The following is a 19640-nucleotide window of genomic DNA, read 5'->3' on the forward strand; positions in this document are numbered from 1 at the left end:
TTTACTGTGGAACAGCCATTGACTTGGTTTACTTCTGCAAAGGCTAAAGTTCAACTGTGTAGAGAAGGCAATGTTACTGAAAGTAACTTCTGGAGCAAAGGTTGCACACTCATAAAATTGGTTGCTGACAACTCTAAATCATATGGTTAGTGCACAAACAATGCTTACATCATGTTAGCACATAGTAGTTATCAGCAAAATTGAACTGTAGACACCATTGAGTTGAATGCATTACTTTCTATTCAATGCATTCTGTGGTAACCTTGTGTACATAACTACTTAGGGTGATTTGGAACTGTATAGATATTGCATGTACCGTGCTCAGTACCATGGAATAATACAATGCAAGCTGAATTCAGTAACCTACCTGTTACCATTTATAGTGGAACAGCCATTGACTTGGTTTACTTCTGGAAAGGCTAAAGTTCCACTGTGTAGAAAAGGTAATGTTACTGAAAGTAACTTCTGGAGCATAGGTAGCACACTCATAAAATTGGTTGCAGACAACTCTAAATCATATGGTTAGTGTACTAACAATGTTTACATCATGTTAGCACATAGTAGTTATCAGCAAAATTGAGCTGTACACACCATTGAGTTGAATGCATTACTTTCTGTTCAATGCATTCTGTGGTAACTTTGCGTACATGACTATTCAGTGTGATTTAGAACTGTATAGATATTGCATGTAGAGTGCTCAGTACCATGGAATACTCCAATGCAAGCGGAATTCAGTAACCTACCTGTTACCATTTACTGTGGAACAGCCATTGACTTGGTTTACTTCTGCAAAGGCTAAAGTTCCACTGTGTAGAGAAGGCAATGTTACTGAAAGTAACTTCTGGAGCAAAGGTTGCACACTCATAATATTGGTTGCTGACAACTCTAAATCATATGGTTAGTACACAAACAATGCTTACATCATGTTAGCACATAGTAGTTATCAGCAAAATTGAACTGTAGACACCATTGAGTTGAATGCATTACTTTCTATTCAATGCATTCTGTGGTAACCTTGTGTACATAACTACTTAGGGTGATTTGGAACTGAATAGATATTGCATGTAGAGTGCTCAGTACCATGGAATAATACAATGCAAGCTGAATTCAGTAACCTACCTGTTACCATTTATAGTGGAACAGCCATTGACTTGGTTTACTTCTGTAAAGGCTAAAGTTCCACTGTGTAGAAAAGGTAATGTTACTGAAAGTAACTTCTGGAGCATAGGTAGCACTCTCATAAAATTGGTTGCAGACAACTCTAAATCATATGGTTAGTGTACTAACAATGTTTACATCATGTTAGCACCTAGTTGTTATCAGCAAAATTGAACTGTACACTCCATTGAGTTGAAAGCATTACTTCATATTCAATTTATTCTGTTGTAACTTTGTGTACATGACTACTCAGGGTGATTTAGAACTGTGTAGATATTGTATGTACAGTGCTCAGTACCATGGAATAATACAATGCAAGCTGAATTCAGTAACCTACCTGTTACCATTTACAGTGGAACAGACATTGACTTGGTTTACTTCTACAAAGGCTAAAGTTCCACTGTGTAGAAAAGGTAATGTTACTGAAAGTAACTTCTGGAGCATAGGTAGCACACTCATAAAATTGGTTGCAGACAAGTCCATATCATATGGTTAGTGTGCGAACATCATTTACATCATGTTAGCACATAGTAGTTATCAGCTAAATAGAACTGTACACTCCATTGAGTTGAATGCATTACTTTCTATTCAATGCATTCTGTGGTAAGGTTTTGTACATAACTACTCTGGGTGGTTTGGAACTGTATAGATATTGCATGTAGAGTGCTCAGTACCATGGAATAATCCAATGCAAGCTGAATTCAGTAAACTACCTGTTACCATTTACAGTGGAACAGCCATTGACTTGATTTACTTCTGGAAAGGCTAAAGTTCCACTGTGTAGAGAAGGCAATGTTACTGAAAGTAACTTCTGGAGCATTGGTTGCACACTCATAAAATTGGTTGCTGACAACTCTAAATCATATGGTTAGTGAACAAACAATGTTTACATCATGTTGGCACATAGTAGTTATCAGCAAAATTGAACTGTACACACCATTGAGTTGAATGCATTACTTTCTATTCAATGCATTCTGTGGTAACCTTGTGTGCATAACTATTCAGGGTGATTTGGAACTGTATAGATATTGCATGTACAGTGCTCAGTACCATGGAATATTACAATGCAAGGTGAATTCAGTAACCTACCTGTTACCATTTACAGTGGAACAGACATTGACTTGGTTTACTTCAGCAAAGGCTAAAGTTCCACTGTGTAGAGAAGGCAATGTTACTGAAAGTAACTTCTGGAGCATAGGTTGCACACTCATAAAATTGGTTGCTGACAACTCTAAATCATATGGTTAGTGAACAAACAATGTTTACATCATGTTAGCACATAGTAGTTATCAGCTAAATAGAACTGTACACTCCATTGAGTTGAATGCATTACTTTCTATTCAATGCATTCTGTGGTAACCTTGTGTGCATAACTATTCAGGGTGATTTGGAACTGTATAGATATTGCATGTACAGTGCTCAGTACCATGGAATAATACAATGCAAGCTGAATTCAGTAACCTACCTGTTACCATTTACAGTGGAACAGACATTGACTTGGTTTACTTCTGCAAAGGCTAAAGTTCCACTGTGTAGAAAAGGTAATGTTACTGAAAGTAACTTCCGGAGCATAGGTAGCACACTCATAAAATTGGTTGCAGACAAGTCCAAATCATATGGTTAGTTTGCTAACATCGTTTACATCATGTTAGCACATAGTAGTTATCAGCTAAATAGAACTGTACACTCCATTGAGTTCAATGCCTTACTTTCTATTCAATGCATTCTGTGGTAAGGTTGTGTACATAAATACTCTGGGTGGTTTGGAACTGTATAGATATTGCATGTAGAGTGCTCAGTACCATGGAATAATACAATGCAAGCTGAATTCAGTAACCTACCTGTTACCATTTACAGTGGAACAGACATTGACTTGGTTTACTTCTGCAAAGGCTAAAGTTCCACTGTGTAGAAAAGGTAATGTTACTGAAAGTAACTTCCGGAGCATAGGTAGCACACTCATAAAATTGGTTGCAGACAAGTCCAAATCATATGGTTAGTTTGCTAACATCGTTTACATCATGTTAGCACATAGTAGTTATCAGCTAAATAGAACTGTACACTCCATTGAGTTGAATGCATTACTTTCTATTCAATGCATTCTGTGGTAACCTTGTGTGCATAACTATTCAGGGTGATTTGGAACTGTATAGATATTGCATGTACAGTGCTCAGTACCATGGAATAATACAATGCAAGCTGAATTCAGTAACCTACCTGTTACCATTTACAGTGGAACAGACATTGACTTGGTTTACTTCTGCAAAGGCTAAAGTTCCACTGTGTAGAAAAGGTAATGTTACTGAAAGTAACTTCCGGAGCATAGGTAGCACACTCATAAAATTGGTTGCAGACAAGTCCAAATCATATGGTTAGTTTGCTAACATCGTTTACATCATGTTAGCACATAGTAGTTATCAGCTAAATAGAACTGTACACTCCATTGAGTTCAATGCCTTACTTTCTATTCAATGCATTCTGTGGTAAGGTTGTGTACATAAATACTCTGGGTGGTTTGGAACTGTATAGATATTGCATGTAGAGTGCTCAGTACCATGGAATAATACAATGCAAGCTGAATTCAGTAACCTACCTGTTACCATTTACAGTGGAACAGACATTGACTTGGTTTACTTCTGCAAAGGCTAAAGTTCCACTGTGTAGAGAAGGCAATGTTACTGAAAGTAACTTCTGGAGCATAGGTTGCACACTCATAAAATTGGTTGCTGACAACTCTAAATCATATGGTTAGTGTACTAACAATGTTTACATCATGTTAGCACATAGCAGTTATCAGCAAAATTGAGCTGTACACACCATTGAGTTGAATGCATTACTTTCTGTTCAATGCATTCTGTGGTAACTTTGGGTACATGACTATTCAGTGTGATTTAGAACTGTATAAATATTGCATGTAGAGTGCTCAGTACCATGGAATACTCCAATGCAAGCGGAATTCAGTAACCTACCTGTTACCATTTACTGTGGAACAGCCATTGACTTGGTTTACTTCTGTAAAGGCTAAAGTTCCACTGTGTATAAAAGGTAATGTTACTGAAAGTAACTTCTGGAGCATAGGTAGCACACTCATAAAATTGGTTGCAGACAACTCTAAATCATATGGTTAGTGTACTAACAATGTTTACATCATGTTAGCACATAGTAGTTATCAGCAAAATTGAGCTGTACACACCATTGAGTTGAATGCTTTACTTTCTGTTCAATGCATTCTGTGGTAACTTTGCGTACATGACTATTCAGTGTGATTTAGAACTGTATAGATATTGCATGTAGAGTGCTCAGTACCATGGAATACTCCAATGCAAGCGGAATTCAGTAACCTACCTGTTACCATTTACAGTGGAACAGACATTGACTTGGTTTACTTCTACAAAGGCAAAAGTTCCACTGTGTAGAAAAGGTAATGTTACTGAAAGTAACTTCTGGAGCATAGGTAGCACACTCATAAAATTGGTTGCAGACAAGTCCAAATCATATGGTTAGTGTGCGAACATCGTTTACATCATGTTAGCACATAGTAGTTATCAGCTAAATAGAACTGTACACTCCATTGAGTTGAATGCATTACTTTCTTTTCAATGCATTCTGTGGTAAGGTTGTGTACATAACTACTCTGGGTGGTTTGGAACTGTATAGATATTGCATGTAGAGTGCTCAATACCATGGAATAATCCAATGCAAGCTGAATTCAGTAACCTACCTGTTACCATTTACAGTGGAACAGCCATTGACTTGATTTACTTCTGGAAAGGCTAAAGTTCCACTGTGTAGAGAAGGCAATGTTACTGAAAGTAACTTCTGGATCATTGGTTGCACACTCATAAAATTGGTTGCTGACAACTCTAAATCATATGGTTAGTGAACAAACAATGTTTACATCATGTTAGCACATAGTAGTTATCAGCAAAATTGAACTGTACACACCATTGAGTTGAATGCATTACTTTCTATTCAATGCATTCTGTGGTAACCTTGTGTGCATAACTATTCAGGGTGATTTGGAACTGTATAGATATTGCATGTACAGTGCTCAGTACCATGGAATAATACAATGCAAGCTGAATTCAGTAACCTACCTGTTACCATTTAGAGTGGAACAGACATTGACTTGGTTTACTTCTGCAAAGGCTAAAGTTCCACTGTGTAGAAAAGGTAATGTTACTGAAAGTAACTTCCGGAGCATAGGTAGCACACTGATAAAATTGGTTGCAGACAAGTCCAAATCATATGGTTAGTTTGCTAACATCGTTTACATCATGTTAGCACATAGTAGTTATCAGCTAAATAGAACTGTACACTCCATTGAGTTGAATGCATTACTTTCTATTCAATGCATTCTGTGGTAAGGTTGTGTACATAACTACTCTGGGTGGTTTGGAACTGTATAGATATTGCATGTAGAGTGCTCAATACCATGGAATAATGCAATGCAAGCTGAATTCAGTAACCTACCTGTTACCATTTACAGTGGAACAGCCATTGACTTGATTTACTTCTGGAAAGGCTAAAGTTCCACTGTGTAGAGAAGGCAATGTTACTGAAAGTAACTTCTGGAGCATTGGTTGCACACTCATAAAATTGGTTGCTGACAACTCTAAATCATATGGTTAGTGAACAAACAATGTTTACATCATGTTAGCACATAGTAGTTATCAGCAAAATTGAACTGTACACACCATTGAGTTGAATGCATTACTTTCTATTCAATGCATTCTGTGGTAACCTTGTGTGCATAACTATTCAGGGTGATTTGGAACTGTATAGATATTGCATGTACAGTGCTCAGTACCATGGAATAATACAATGCAAGCTGAATTCAGTAACCTACCTGTTACCATTTACAGTGGAACAGACATTGACTTGGTTTACTTCTGCAAAGGCTAAAGTTCCACTGTGTAGAAAAGGTAATGTTACTGAAAGTAACTTCCGGAGCATAGGTAGCACACTCATAAAATTGGTTGCAGACAAGTCCAGATCATATGGTTAGTTTGCTAACATCGTTTACATCATGTTAGCACATAGTAGTTATCAGCTAAATAGAACTGTACACTCCATTGAGTTGAATGCATTACTTTCTATTCAATGCATTCTGTGGTAAGGTTGTGTACATAAATACTCTGGGTGGTTTGGAACTGTATAGATATTGCATGTAGAGTGCTCAGTACCATGGAATAATATAATGCAAGCTGAATTCAGTAACCTACCTGTTACCATTTACAGTGGAACAGCCATTGACTTGGTTTACTTCTGTAAAGGCTAAAGTTCCACTGTGTAGAAAAGGTAATGTTACTGAAAGTAACTTCTGGAGCATAGGTAGCACACTCATAAAATTGGTTGCAGACAACTCTAAATCATATGGTTAGTGTACTAACAATGTTTACATCATGTTAGCACATAGTAGTTATCAGCTAAATAGAACTGTACACTCCATTGAGTTGAATGCATTACTTTCTATTCAATGCATTCTGTGGTAACCTTGTGTGCATAACTATTCAGGGTGATTTGGAACTGTATAGATATTGCATGTACAGTGCTCAGTACCATGGAATAATACAATGCAAGCTGAATTCAGTAACCTACCTGTTACCATTTACAGTGGAACAGACATTGACTTGGTTTACTTCTGCAAAGGCTAAAGTTCCACTGTGTAGAAAAGGTAATGTTACTGAAAGTAACTTCCGGAGCATAGGTAGCACACTCATAAAATTGGTTGCAGACAAGTCCAAATCATATGGTTAGTTTGCTAACATCGTTTACATCATGTTAGCACATAGTAGTTATCAGCTAAATAGAACTGTACACTCCATTGAGTTGAATGCATTACTTTCTATTCAATGCATTCTGTGGTAAGGTTGTGTACATAAATACTCTGGGTGGTTTGGAACTGTATAGATATTGCATGTAGAGTGCTCAGTACCATGGAATAATATAATGCAAGCTGAATTCAGTAACCTACCTGTTACCATTTACAGTGGAACAGCCTTTGACTTGGTTTACTTCTGTAAAGGCTAAAGTTCCACTGTGTAGAAAAGGTAATGTTACTGAAAGTAACTTCTGGAGCATAGGTAGCACACTCATAAAATTGGTTGCAGACAACTCTAAATCATATGGTTAGTGTACTAACAATGTTTACATCATGTTAGCACATAGCAGTTATCAGCAAAATTGAGCTGTACACACCATTGAGTTGAATGCATTACTTTCTGTTCAATGCATTCTGTGGTAACTTTGGGTACATGACTATTCAGTGTGATTTAGAACTGTATAGATATTGCATGTAGAGTGCTCAGTACCATGGAATACTCCAATGCAAGCGGAATTAAGTAACCTACCTGTTACCATTTACTGTGGAACAGCCATTGACTTGGTTTACTTCTGCAAAGGCTAAATTTCCACTGTGTAGAGAAGGCAATGTTACTGAAAGTAACTTCTGGAGCAAAGGTTGCACACTCATAAAATTGGTTGCTGACAACTCTAAATCATATGGTTAGTGCACAAACAATGCTTACATCATGTTAGCACATAGTAGTTATCAGCAAAATTGAACTGTAGACACCATTGAGTTGAATGCATTACTTTCTATTCAATGCATTCTGTCGTAACCTTGTGTACATAACTACTTAGGGTGATTTGGAACTGTATAGATATTGCATGTACCGTGCTCAGTACCATGGAATAATACAATGCAAGCTGAATTCAGTAACCTACCTGTTACCATTTATAGTGGAACAGCCATTGACTTGGTTTACTTCTGTAAAGGCTAAAGTTCCACTGTGTAGAAAAGGTAATGTTACTGAAAGTAACTTCTGGAGCATAGGTAGCACACTCATAAAATTGGTTGCAGACAACTCTAAATCATATGGTTAGTGTACTAACAATGTTTACATCATGTTAGCACCTAGTTGTTATCAGCAAAATTGAACTGTACACTCCATTGAGTTGAATGCATTACTTCATATTCAATTTATTCTGTTGTAACTTTGTGTACATGACTACTCAGGGTGATTTGGAACTGTATAGATATTGCATGTAGAGTGCTCAGTACCATGGAATAATACAATGCAAGCTGAATTCAGTAACCTACCTGTTACCATTTGCAGTGGAACAGCCATTGACTTGGTTTACTTCTAAAAAGGCTAAAGTTCCACTGTGTAGAAAAGGTAATGTTACTGAAAGTAACTTCTGGAGCATAGGTAGCACACTCATAAAATTGGTTGCAGACAAGTCCATATCATATGGTTAGTGTGCGAACATCGTTTACATCATGTTAGCACATAGTAGTTATCAGCTAAATAGAACTGTACACTCCATTGAGTTGAATGCATTACTTTCTATTCAATGCATTCTGTGGTAAGGTTGTGTACATAACTACTCTGGGTGGTTTGGAACTGTATAGATATTGCATGTAGAGTGCTCAGTACCATGGAATAATCCAATGCAAGCTGAATTCAGTAACCTACCTGTTACCATTTACAGTGGAACAGCCATTGACTTGATTTACTTCTGGAAAGGCTAAAGTTCCACTGTGTAGAGAAGGCAATGTTACTGAAAGTGACTTCTGGAGCATTGGTTGCACACTCATAAAATTGGTTGCTGACAACTCTAAATCATATGGTTAGTGAACAAACAATGTTTACATCATGTTAGCACATAGTAGTTATCAGCAAAATTGAACTGTACACACCATTGAGTTGAATGCATTACTTTCTATTCAATGCATTCTGTGGTAACCTTGTGTGCATAACTATTCAGGGTGATTTGGAACTGTATAGATATTGCATGTACAGTGCTCAGTACCATGGAATAATACAATGCAAGCTGAATTCAGTAACCTACCTGTTACCATTTACAGTGGAACAGACAGTGACTTGGTTTACTTCTGCAAAGGCTAAAGTTCCACTGTGAAGAAAAGGTAATGTTACTGAAAGTAACTTCCGGAGCATAGGTAGCACACTCATAAAATTGGTTGCAGACAAGTCCAAATCATATGGTTAGTTTGCTAACATCGTTTACATCATGTTAGCACATAGTAGTTATCAGCTAAATAGAACTGTACACTCCATTGAGTTGAATGCATTACTTTCTATTCAATGCATTCTGTGGTAAGGTTGTGTGCATAACTATTCAGGGTGATTTGGAACTGTATAGATATTGCATGTACAGTGCTCAGTACCATGGAATAATACAATGCAAGCTGAATTCAGTAACCTACCTGTTACCATTTACAGTGGAACAGCCATTGACTTGGTTTACTTCTGCAAAGGCTAAAGTTCCACTGTGTAGAGAAGGCAATGTTACTGAAAGTAACTTCTGGAGCAAAGGTTGCACACTCATAAAATTGGTTGCAGACAAGTCCAAATCATATGGTTAGTGTGCTAACATCGTTTACATCATGTTAGCACATAGTAGTTATCAGCTAAATAGAACTGTACACTCCATTGAGTTGAATGCATTACTTTCTATTCAATGCATTCTGTGGTAAGGTTGTGTACATAACTACTCTGGGTGGTTTGGAACTGTATAGATATTGCATGTAGAGTGCTCAGTACCATGGAATAATATAATGCAAGCTGAATTCAGTAACCTACCTGTTACCATTTACAGTGGAACAGCCATTGACTTGGTTTACTTCTGCAAAGGCTAAAGTTCCACTGTGTAGAGAAGGCAATGTTACTGAAAGTAACTTCTGGATCATTGGTTGCACACTCATAAAATTGGTTGCTGACAACTCTAAATCATATGGTTAGTGAACCAACAATGTTTACATCATGTTAGCACATAGTAGTTATCAGCAAAATTGAACTGTACACACCATTGAGTTGAATGCATTACTTTCTATTCAATGCATTCTGTGGTAACCTTGTGTGCATAACTATTCAGGGTGATTTGGAACTGTATAGATATTGCATGTACAGTGCTCAGTACCATGGAATAATACAATGCAAGCTGAAATCACCCTGAGCAGTTATGTACACAAGGTTACCACAGAATGCATTGAATAGAAAGTAATGCATTCAACTCAATGGTGTCTACAGTTCAATTTTGCTGATAACTACTATGTGCTAACATGATGTAAACATTGTTTGTACACTAACCATATGATTTAGAGTTGTCAGCAACCAATTTTATGAGTGTTCTACCTATGCTCCAGAAGTTACTTTCAGTAACATTACCTTTTCTGCACAGTGGAACTTTAGCCTTGACAGAAGTAAACCAAGTCAATGGCTGTTCCACTGTAAATGGTAACAAGTAGTTTACTGAAATCAGTTTGCATTGGAGTATTCCATGGTACTCAGCACTCTACATGCAATATCTATACAGTTCCAAATCACACTGAATAGTCATGTACACAACGTTACCACAGAATGCATTGAATAGAAAGTAACGCATTCAACTCAATGGTGTGTACAGTTCAATTTTGCTTATACCTACTAAGTGCTAACATGAAGTAAACTTTGCTTGTACACTAACCATATGATTTAGAGTTGTCAGCAACCAATTTTATGAGTGTGCAACCTTCGCTCCAGAAGTTACTTTCAGTAACATTGCCTTCTCTACACAGTGGAACTTTAGCCTTTGCAGAAGTAAACCAAGTCAATGGCTGTTCCACTGTAAATGGTAACAGGTAGGTTACTGAATTCAGCTTGCATTGTATTATCCCATGGTACTGAGCACTGTATATGCAATATCTATACAGTTCCAAATCACCCTGAGTAGTTATGTACACAAGGTTACCACAGAATGCATTGAATAGAAAGTAATGCATTCAACTCAATGGTGTCTACAGTTCAATTTTGCTGATAACTACTATGTGCTAACATGATGTAAACATTGTTTGTACACTATCCATATGATTTAGAGTTGTCAGCAACCAATTTTATGAGTGTGCAACCTTTGCTCCAGAAGTTACTTTCAGTAACATTGCCTTCTCTACACAGTGGAACTTTAGCCTTTGCAGAAGTAAACCAAGTCAATGGCTGTTCCACTGCAAATGGTAGCAGGTAGGTTACTGAATTCCGCTTGCATTGGAGTATTCCATGGTACTGAGCACTCTACATGCAATATCTATACAGTTCCAAATCACACTGAATAGTCATGTACGCAAAGTTACCACAGAATGCATTGAATAGAAAGTAATGCATTCAACTCAATGGTGTCTACAGTTCAATTTTGCTGATAACTACTATGTGCTAACATGATGTAAACATTGTTTGTACACTAACCATATGATTTAGAGTTGTCAGCAACCAATTTTATGAGTGTGCAACCAATGCTCCAGAAGTTACTTTCAGTAACATTGCCTTCTCTACACAGTGGAACTTTAGCCTTTCCAGAAGTAAACCAAGTCAATGGCTGTTCCACTGTAAATGGTAACAGGTAGGTTACTGAATTCAGCTTGCATTGGATTATTCCATGGTACTGAGCACTCTACATTCAATATCTATACAGTTCCAAACCACCCAGAGTAGTTATGTACACAACCTTACCACAGAATACATTGAATAGAAAGTAATGCATTCAACTCAATGGAGTGTACAGTTCTATTTAGCTGATAACTACTATGTGCTAACATGATGTAAACGATGTTAGCACACTAGCAATATGATTTGGTCTTGTCTGCAACCAATTTTATGAGTGTGCAACCTATGCTCCAGAAGTTACTTTCAGTAACATTGCCTTCTCTACACAGTGGAACTTTAGCCTTTGCAGAAGTAAACCAAGTCAATGGCTGTTCCACTGTAAATGGTAGCAGGTAGGTTACTGAATTCAGCTTGCATTGGATTATTCCATGGTACTGAGCACTCTACATGCAATATCTATACAGTTCCAAACCACCCAGAGTAGTTATGTACACAACCTTACCACAGAATGCATTGAATAGAAAGTAATGCATTCAACTCAATGGAGTGTACAGTTCTATTTAGCTGATAACTACTATGTGCTAACATGATGTAAACGATGTTAGCACACTAACCATGTCATTTGGACTTGTCTGCAACCAATTTTATGAGTGTTCTACCTATGCTCCAGAAGTTACTTTCAGTAACATTACCTTTTCTGCACAGTGGAACTTTAGCCTTGACAGAAGTAAACCAAGTCAATGGCTGTTCCACTGTAAATGGTAACAAGTAGGTTACTGAAATCAGTTTGCATTGGAGTATTCCATGGTACTCAGCACTCTACATGCAATATCTATACAGTTCCAAATCACACTGAATAGTCCTGTACACAACGTTACCACAGAATGCATTGAATAGAAAGTAACGCATTCAACTCAATGGTGTGTACAGTTCAATTTTGCTTATACCTACTAAGTGCTAACATGAAGTAAACTTTGCTTGTACACTAACCATATGATTTAGAGTTGTCAGCAACCAATTTTATGAGTGTGCAACCTTTGCTCCAGAAGTTACTTTCAGTAACATTGCCTTCTCTACACAGTGGAACTTTAGCCTTTGCAGAAGTAAACCAAGTCAATGGCTGTTCCACTGTAAATGGTAACAGGTAGGTTACTGAATTCAGCTTGCATTGTATTATCCCATGGTACTGAGCACTGTATATGCAATATCTATACAGTTCCAAATCACCCTGAGTAGTTATGTACACAAGGTTACCACAGAATGCATTGAATAGAAAGTAATGCATTCAACTCAATGGTGTCTACCGTTTAATTTTGCTGATAACTACTATGTGCTAACATGATGTAAACATTGTTTGTACACTAACCATATGATTTAGAGTTGTCAGCAACCAATGTTATGAGTGTGCAACCTTTGCTCCAGAAGTTACTTTCAGTAACATTGCCTTCTCTACACAGTGGAACTTTAGCCTTTGCAGAAGTAAACCAAGTCAATGGCTGTTCCACTGCAAATGGTAGCAGGTAGGTTACTGAATTCCGCTTGCATTGGAGTATTCCATGGTACTGAGAACTCTACATGCAATATCTATACAGTTCCAAATCACACTGAATAGTCATGTACGCAAAGTTACCACAGAATGCATTGAATAGAAAGTAATGCATTCAACTCAATGGTGTCTACAGTTCAATTTTGCTGATAACTACTATGTGCTAACATGATGTAAACATTGTTTGTACACTAACCATATGATTTAGAGCTGTCAGCAACCAATTTTATGAATGTGCAACCAATGCTCCAGAAGTTACTTTCAGTAACATTGCCTTCTCTACACAGTAGAACTTTAGCCTTTCCAGAAGTAAACCAAGTCAATGGCTGTTCCACTGTAAATGGTAACAGGTAGGTTACTGAATTCAGCTTGCATTGGATTATTCCATGGTACGGAGCACTCTACATGCAATATCTATACAGTTCCAAACCACCCAGAGTAGTTATGTACACAATCTTACCACAGAATGCATTGAATAGAAAGTAATGCATTCAACTCAATGGAGTGTACAGTTCTATTTAGCTGATAACTACTATGTGCTAACATGATGTAAACGATGTTAGCACACTAACCATATGATTTAGAGTTGTCAGCAACCAATTTTATGAGTGTGCAACCAATGCTCCAGAAGTTACTTTCAGTAACATTGCCTTCTCTACACAGTGGAACTTTAGCCTTTCCAGAAGTAAACAAAGTCAATGGCTGTTCCACTGTAAATGGTAACAGGTAGGTTACTGAATTCAGCTTGCATTGGATTATTCCATGGTACTGAGAACTCTACATGCAATATCTATACAGTTCCAAACCACCCAGAGTAGTTATGTACACAAAGTTACCACAGAATGCATTGAATAGAAAATAATGCATTCAACTCAATGGAGTGTACAGTTCTATTTAGCTGATAACTACTATGTGCTAACATGATGTAAACGATGTTAGTACTCTAACCATGTCATTTGGACTTGTCTGCAACCAATTTTATGACTGTGCTACCTATGCTCCAGAAGTTACTTTCAGTAACATTGCCTTCTCTACACAGTAGAACTTTAGCCTTTGCAGAAGTAAACCAAGTCAATGGCTGTTCCACTCTAAATGGTAACAGGTAGGTTACTGAATTCAGCTTGCGTTGTATTATTCCATGGTACTGAGCACTGTATATGCAATATCTATACAGTTCCAAATCACCCTGAGTAGTTATGTACACAAGGTTACCACAGAATGCATTGAATAGAAAGTAATGCATTCAACTCAATGGAGTGTACAGTTCTATTTAGCTGATAACTACTATGTGCTAACATGATGTAAACGATGTTAGCACACTAACCATATGATTTGGACTTCTCTGCAACCAATTTTATGAGTGTGCAACCTGTGCTCCAGACGTTACTTTCAGTAACATTGCCTTCTCTACACAGTGGAACGTTAGCCTTTGCAGAAGTAAACCAAGTCAATGGCTGTTCCACTGTAAATGGTAACAGGTAGGTTACTGAATTCAGCTTGCATTATATTATTCCATGGTACTGAGCACTCTACATGCAATATCTATACAGTTCCAAACCACCCAGAGTAGTTATGTACACAACCTTACCACAGAATGCATTGAATAGAAAGTAATGCATTCAACTCAATGGTGTCTACAGTTCAATTTTGCTGTTAACTACTATGTGCTAACATGATGTAAACATTGTTTGTACACTAACCATATGATTTAGAGTTGTCAGCAACCAATTTTATGAGTGTGCAACCAATGCTCCAGAAGTTACTTTCAGTAACATTGCCTTCTCTACACAGTGGAACTTTAGCCTTTCCAGAAGTAAACAAAGTCAATGGCTGTTCCACTGTAAATGGTAACAGGTAGGTTACTGAATTCAGCTTGCATTGGATTATTCCATGGTACTGAGAACTCTACATGCAATATCTATACAGTTCCAAACCACCCAGAGTAGTTATGTACACAAAGTTACCACAGAATGCATTGAATAGAAAGTAATGCATTCAACTCAATGGAGTGTACAGTTCTATTTAGCTGATAACTACTATGTGCTAACATGATGTAAACGATGTTAGCACACTAACCATGTCATTTGGACTTGTCTGCAACCAATTTTATGAGTGTGCTACCTATGCTCCAGAAGTTACTTTCAGTAACATTACCTTTTCTACACAGTGTAACTTTAGCCTTTGCAGAAGTAAACCAAGTCAATGTCTGTTCCACTGTAAATGGTAACAGGTAGGTTAATGAATTCAGCTTGCATTGTATTATTCCATGGTACTGAGCACTGTACATGCAATATCTATACAGTTCCAAATCACCCTGAGTAGTCATGTACACAAAGTTACAACAGAATAAATTGAATATGAAGTAATGCATTCAACTCAATGGAGTGTACAGTTCAATTTTGCTGATAACAATTAGGTGCTAACATGATGGAAACATTGTTAGTACACTAACCATATGATTTAGAGTTGACTGCAACCAATCTTATGAGTGTGCTACCTATGCTCCAGAAGTTACTTTCAGTAGCATTACCTTTTCTACACAGTGGAACTTTAGCCTTTACAGAAGTAAACCAAGTCAATGGCTGTTCCACAGTAAATGGTAACAAGTAGGTTACTGAAATCAGTTTGCATTGGAGTATTCCATGGTACTCAGCGCTCTACATGCAATATCTATACAGTTCCAAATCACACTGAATAGTCATGTACACAACGTTACCACAGAATGCATTGAATAGACAGTAACGCATTCAACTCAATGGTGTGTACAGTTCAATTTTGCTGATAACTACTATGTGCTAACATGAAGTAAACTCTGCTTGTACACTAACCATATGATTTAGAGTTGTCAGCAACCAATTTTATGAGTGTGCAACCTTTGCTCCAGAAGTTACTTTCAGTAACATTGCCTTCTCTACACAGTGGAACTTTGGCCTTTGCAGAAGTAAACCAAGTCAATGGCTGTTCCACTGTAAATGGTAACAGGTAGGTTACTGAATTCAGCTTGCATTGTATTATTCCATGGTACTGAGCACTGTATATGCAATATCTATACAGTTCCAAATCACCCTGAGTAGTTATGTACACAAGGTTACCACAGAATGCATTGAATAGAAAGTAATGCATTCAACTCAATGGTGTCTACAGTTTAATTTTGCTGATAACTACTATGTGCCAACATGATGTAAACATTGTTTGTACACTAACCATATGATTTAGAGTTGTCAGCAAAAAATGTTATGAGTGTGCAACCATTGCTCCAGAAGTTACTTTCAGTAACATTGCCTTCTCTACACAGTGGAACTTTAGCCTTTGCAGAAGTAAACCAAGTCAATGGCTGTTCCACTGCAAATGGTAGCAGGTAGGTTACTGAATTCCGCTTGCATTGGAGTATTCCATGGTACTGAGCACTCTACATGCAATATCTATACAGTTCCAAATCACACTGAATAGTCATGTACGCAAAGTTACCACAGAATGCATTGAATAGAAAGTAATACATTCAACTCAATGGTGTCTACAGGTCAATTTTGCTGATAACTACTATGTGCTAACATGATGTAAACAATGTTAGCACACTAACCATATGATTTGGACTTGTCTGCAACCAATTTTATGAGTGTGCAACCTGTGCTCCAGACGTTACTTTCAGTAACATTGCCTTCTCTACACAGTGGAACGTTAGCCTTTGCAGAAGTAAACCAAGTCAATGGCTGTTCCACTGTAAATGGTAACAGGTAGGTTACTGAATTCAGCTTGCATTATATTATTCCATGGTACTGAGCACTCTACATGCAATATCTATACAGTTCCAAACCACCCAGAGTAGTTATGTACACAACCTTACCACAGAATGCATTGAATAGAAAGTAATGCGTTCAACTCAATGGTGTCTACAGTTCAATTTTGCTGATAACTACTATGTGCTAACATGATGTAAACATTGTTTGTACACGAACCATGTGATTTAGAGTTGTCAGCAACCAATTTTATGAGTGTGCAACCAATGCTCCAGAAGTTACTTTCAGTAACATTGCCTTCTCTACACAGTGGAACTTTAGCCTTTCCAGAAGTAAACCAAGTCAATGGCTGTTCCACTGTAAATGGTAACAGGTAGGTTACTGAATTCAGCTTGCATTGGATTACTCCATGGTACTGAGAACTCTACATGCAATATCTATACAGTTCCAAACCACTCAGAGTAGTTATGTACACAAAGTTAAAACAGAATAAATTGAATATGAAGTAATGCATTCAACTCAATGGAGTGTACAGTTCAATTTTGCTGATAACAACTAGGTGCTAACATGATGTAAACATTGTTAGTACACTAACCATATGATTTAGAGTTGTCTGCAACCAATCTTATGAGTGTGCTACCTATGCTCCAGAAGTTACTTTCAGTAACATTACCTTTTCTACACAGTGGAACTTTAGCCTTTACAGAAGTAAACCAAGTCAATGGCTGTTCCACTGTAAATGGTAACAAGTAGGTTACTGAAATCAGTTTGCATTGGAGTATTCCATGGTACTCAGCACTCTACATGCAATATCTATACAGTTCCAAATCACACTGAATAGTCATGTACACAAGGTTACCACAGAATGCATTGAATAGAAAGTAATGCATTCAACTCAATGGTGTCTACAGTTCAATTTTGCTGATAACTACTATGTGCTAACATGATGTAAACATTGTTGGTACACTAAACATATGATTTAGAGTTGTCAGCAACCAATTTTATGAGTGTGCAACCTTTGCTCCAGAAGTTACTTTCAGTAACATTGCCTTCTCTACACAGTGGAACTTTAGCCTTTGCAGAAGTAAACCAAGTCAATGGCTGTTCCACTGCAAATGGTAGCAGGTAGGTTACTGAATTCCACTTGCATTGGAGTATTCCATGGTACTGAGCACTCTACATGCAATATCTATACAGTTCCAAATCACACTGAATAGTCATGTACGCAAAGTTACCACAGAATGCATTGAATAGAAAGTAATGCATTCAACTCAATGGTGTGTACAGTTCAATTTTGCTGATAACTACTATGTGCTAACATGATGTAAACATTGTTTGTACACTAACCATATGATTTAGAGTTGTCAGCAACCAATTTTATGAGTGTGCAACCAATGCTCCAGAAGTTACTTTCAGTAACATTCCCTTCTCTACACAGTAGAACTTTAGCCTTTCCAGAAGTAAACCAAGTCAATGGCTGTTCCACTGCAAATGGTAGCAGGTAGGTTACTGAATTCCGCTTGCATTGGAGTATTCCATGGTACTGAGCACTCTACATGCAATATCTATACAGTTCCAAATCACACTGAATAGTCATGTACACAAGGTTACCACAGAATGCATTGAATAGAAAGTAATGCATTCAACTCAATGGTGTCTACAGGTCAATTTTGCTGATAACTACTATGTGCTAACATGATGTAAACATTGTTTGTACACTAACCATATGATTTAGAGTTGTCAGCAACCAATTTTATGAGTGTGCAACCAATGCTCCAGAAGTTACTTTCAGTAACATTGCCTTCTCTACACAGTAGAACTTTAGCCTTTCCAGAAGTAAACCAAGTCAATGGCTGTTCCACTGTAAATGGTAACAGGTAGGTTACTGAATTCAGCTTGCATTGGATTATTCCATGGTACTGAGCACTCTACATGCAATATCTATACAGTTCCAAACCACCCAGAGTAGTTATGTACACAACCTTACCACAGAATGCATTGAATAGAAAGTAATGCATTCAACTCAATGGAGTGTACAGTTCTATTTAGCTGATAACTACTATGTGCTAACATGATGTAAACGATGTTAGCACACTAACCATATGATTTGGACTTGTCTGCAACCAATTTTATGAGTGTGCAACCTATGCTCCAGAAGTTACTTTCAGTAACATTGCCTTCTCTACACAGTGGAACTTTAGCCTTTGCAGAAGTAAACCAAGTCAATCGCTGTACCATTGTAAATGGTAACAGGTAGGTTACTGAATTCAGCTTGCATTATATTATTCCATGGTACTGAGCACTCTACATGCAATATCTATACAGTTCCAAACCACCCAGAGTAGTTATGTACACAACCTTACCACAGAATGCATTGAATAGAAAGTAATGCATTCAACTCAATGGAGTGTACAGTTCTATTTAGCTGATAACTACTATGTGCTAACATGATGTAAACGATGTTAGCACACTAACCATATGATTTGGACTTGTCTGCAACCAATTTTATGAGTGTGCAACTTGTGCTCCAGACGTTACTTTCAGTAACATTGCCTTCTCTACACAGTGGAACGTTAGTCTTTGCAGAAGTAAACCAAGTCAATGGCTGTTCCACTGTAAATGGTAACAGGTAGGTTACTGAATTCAGCTTGCATTATATTATTCCATGGTACTGAGCACTCTACATGCAATATCTATACAGTTCCAAACCACCCAGAGTAGTTATGTACACAAACTTACCACAGAATGCATTGAATAGAAAGTAATGCATTCAACTCAATGGTGTCTACAGTTCAATTTTGCTGATAACTACTATGT

This window comes from Hypanus sabinus, chromosome 2, assembly GCF_030144855.1.
Source record: "Hypanus sabinus isolate sHypSab1 chromosome 2, sHypSab1.hap1, whole genome shotgun sequence".
NCBI classification, from domain to species: Eukaryota; Metazoa; Chordata; class Chondrichthyes; order Myliobatiformes; family Dasyatidae; genus Hypanus; species Hypanus sabinus.